The following is a 3,785-nucleotide window of genomic DNA, read 5'->3' as shown; positions in this document are numbered from 1 at the left end:
CATGAACGGGGGAGGGGCAGAGAGAGAGGGAGACACAGAATCGGAAACAGGCTCCAGACTCTGAGCCATCAGCCCAGAGCCCGACGCGGGGCTCGAACTCACGGACCGCGAGATCGTGACCTGGCTGAAGTCAGACGCTTAACCGACTGCGCCACCCAGGCGCCCCAGTATCATACTGTTTTGATCACTACATTGATCAAAGTTGTAATATAACTTCAAGTCTGGGATCGTGATTCCTCCTATTTTGTTGTCTTTCAAGATTGCTTTGGCTATTTGGAGTTTGTGGTTCCGTAAAAAAATTAGGACTATTTTTTCTAGCTCGATGAAATATATTCTGTTTTTATTTTGATAGTGATTGCATTAAATATGTAGATTGCTTTGGGTAGTTTGACATTTTAACAATATTTGTTTTTGCAATCCATGAGCATGCAATAGCCTTCCATTTGTTTGTATCATCTTCAATTTCTTTCATCAATGTTTTCTAGTTTTCAAAGTTAACATTTTTCACATTCTTGGTTAAGTTTATTCCTAGATATTTTATCATTTTGTGTGTAATTATAAATGGACTGTTCTCTTACTTTCTTTTTTTTAGTGTATTATTTCTTTCATTATTAGTGTATTTTTATTAGATTTTTATTAGTGTATTATTTCTTTTATTATTAGTGTATAGAAATGCAATGGATTTCTGTATATTGATTTTGCATCCTGTGACCTTACTAAATTTATCAGTTTTAGCAGGTTTCCTTTCTTTCTTTCTTCCTTCCTTTCCTTCCTTTCTTTCTTTCTTTCTTTCTTTCTTTCTTTCTTCTTTCTGGTTTTCTCTGTAGAGTATCATGTCATGTGCAGATAGTGCAAGTTTTACTTCTTCCTGACCAATTTGGATTTATTTTATTTCTTTTTTGTTGTCTGATTTCTGTGGCTAGAACTTCCAGTGCTATGTAGAATAAAAGTGGTGAGAGTTGACATCCTTTTCTTATTCTTGACTTTAGGGGAAAAGTTCTGAGGTTTTCCTCATTGAGAATGATGTTCGCTGTGGGCTTTTCATATATGATCTTAATTATGTTGAGATATCCCCACTCTAAATTTGCTTTGTTAAGGACTGGGATTTTTTTCATGAATGGATGTTGTATTTTGTCAAATACTTTTTCAGTGTCTATTGAAATGATTGTATGGTTTTATTCGTTCTCCTGTTTATGTGATAAATGACATTGATTTGTTAATATTGAAATATCCTTGCATCTCAGCAATAAATTCCACTTGGTCATGGTGAATATTTTTTAATATATTGTTAGACTTAGTTTGCTAATATTTTGTTGAATATTTTTATATCTATGTTCATCAGAGACAAGAGCATGTGTTTCTTTTTTTGTGGTGTCTTTATTTGGTTTTCATATCAGGGTAATCATGGCCTCAGAGAATGTATTTGAAAGCTTTATTTCCTTTTCTATTTTTTGGAATAATTTGAGGGAATAGTTATTAACTCTTCTTTGAACATTTGGTAGAATTCACCTGTGAAGACATCTGGTCCTGTACTTTTTTTTTGTTGGGAGTTTTGGATTACTGATTCAGTTTCACTGTTGATAATCAATCCATTCAAGTTTTCTATTTTTTCCTGCTTCAGTTTTGGTAGGTTATATGTTTCTAGGAATTTTTCCATTTCTTTCAGGCTATCTAATTTGTTGTCATATCATTTTTCTTAATATTTTCTTATAATTATTTGTATTTCTGTGATGTTGGTTATTTTCCCTCCTTCATTTCATTTTTTTGAAGACAGTACCATATACTCTATTGATCATACATGGCAAGGTAGAAATCCCCAAGCTCCTCCCCTTCCTCAGAGGGTCTACGATATAAACTGTGGAGGTTGGGAGCTTCTCAGTATGTTGGCAGGTGAGTTGGGGCAAGGACTTCCCAGCAACTGAGGGCCTCTGTCTTCCTCTTGCTCTTGCTGGGGCTAGTGGTCCAGGGGGGTCTTACTCCTTGGAGGCCATGTGGACCATAAGGTCCATCACCCAGTTGCTGAAGCCAAATTCAATGTGTCAAGGAAATGAGCTTGACACAGTGGTCATTGAGAGCAATGCAGTCCCAGCATCAAACGTGTAAGAGTGAGTGTTACTGTGAAAGTCTCAGTAGACAACCTGGTCCTCAGTGTAGTCCAGGATGCCCTCGAAGGGGCCCTCTGATGCCCACTTCACCACTTCCTTGATGTCATTGTATTTGGCAGCTTTCTCCAGGCAGGGGGTCACATCCATGATTGACATGTTGCGGGTGGGTACATGTAAGGCCATGCCAGTCAGTTTCCCATTGAGCTCAGGGATGACCTTGTTTACAGTCTTGACTGTACCAATAGAAGCAGGGATGATGTTCTGGACAGCACATCTATCATTACACAGTTTCCCAGAGGGGGTATCCACAGTCTTCTGGGTGGCAGTGATAGCATGGACTGTTGTCATGAGTCTCTCTATGATGCTGAAGTTGTCATGAATGACCTTGGTCAGAGAGTCCAAGCAGTTGGTGGTGCAGGAGGTATCTTGACAGAGTTATCAGACTTCTCATGATTCAAAACGATCACAAACATGGGGGCATCAGCAGAAGGAAAAGAGATAATGACCCTCTTGGCTCCACCCTTCAAGTGAGCCCCAGGCTTCTCCATGGTAGTGAAGACCCCAGTGAATTCCACAATATACTCAGCACCAGCATCACACCATTTGATATTTGTGGGATCTTGCTCCTGGAAGATGTAGCTGGGCTTTCCACTGATGAAAGTTTCCTGTTCTTGGCCTTGTTTGTTCTGTGGAATTTGCCGTGGGTGGAATCATAGTGTGGAACATGTAGACCATGTTGCTAAAGTCAAGGAAGGGGTTATTGATTGCAACAATATACACTTTTTCAGTATTAAAAGCAGCCTTGGAACCAGGCCCCCCAATATGGCCAAATCTGTTTACTTGAACCTTCACCATCATGTATCAGGGACATGGCTGGCACTGCACCAAAAGATGCACCTATCTGTCAAATGGGAAAGAGCAGAGAGCCTGTCCTCTTTTGTTTCTAATTTTATTTGACTCCTTTTTTATTTTTATGATTCTGGTTAAAGGTTTATCAATTTTGTTGATCTTTTCAAAGAACCAGCTCCTGGTTTCATTCATCTCTTCTATTTTTAAAATTTTATTTTCTATTTTGTTTATTTCTGTTCTAATATTTATTATTTCTTCCCTTCTGCTGGCTTTGCATTTTGTTCTTCTTTTTTAGCTTCTTTAGGTGTAATGATAGGTTGTTTACTTGAGATTTTTCTTGCTCTTTGAGGTAGCCCTGTATTTCTATATACTTCCCTCTTAAACCAGCCTTTGTTGCATCCCAAAGATTTTGGACTGTTGTGTTTTCATTTTCATTTGTCTCCAAGTGTTTTTTAATTTTTTCTTTGAGTTTTTGGTTGACCCATTCATTGTTTAGTAGCATGTCATTTAACCTACATGTATTTATGGTCTTTCTAGATATTTTCTCATGGTTGTTTCCTAGTTTCTTAGCGTGGTGATTGGTAAAGATCCATGATATGACTTCAATCTTCTGAAATTGTTGAGTCTTGTTTCATGGCCTAATATGCTGTCTATTCTGGAGAATGTTCTATATGCATTTGAAAATAATGTGTATTCTGCCATTTAGGATGGAATTGTTCTGAATAGGATGAATAGGACGGACTGCTCTGTTAGATCCATCTGGTCCAATGTGTCTAAGCCACTGTTACTTTGTTGATTTTCTGTTTATCTAAGATCTGTCCATTGATGTAA

At 37.9% G+C, this 3,785-nt stretch overlaps 1 pseudogene; it reads right to left on the bottom strand.

Annotated features, from left to right (window-relative positions):
* Nucleotides 1–2,031: 2,031 nt before the first annotated feature.
* On the bottom strand, nt 2,032–3,035 carry LOC101096280 (annotated as a pseudogene).
* Nucleotides 3,036–3,785: the final 750 nt, after the last annotated feature.

This window comes from Felis catus, chromosome F1, assembly GCF_018350175.1.
Source record: "Felis catus isolate Fca126 chromosome F1, F.catus_Fca126_mat1.0, whole genome shotgun sequence".
NCBI classification, from domain to species: Eukaryota; Metazoa; Chordata; class Mammalia; order Carnivora; family Felidae; genus Felis; species Felis catus.
Note: the sequence above shows the minus strand (reverse complement) of the source record. Positions and strands in the feature narration are given on the sequence as shown.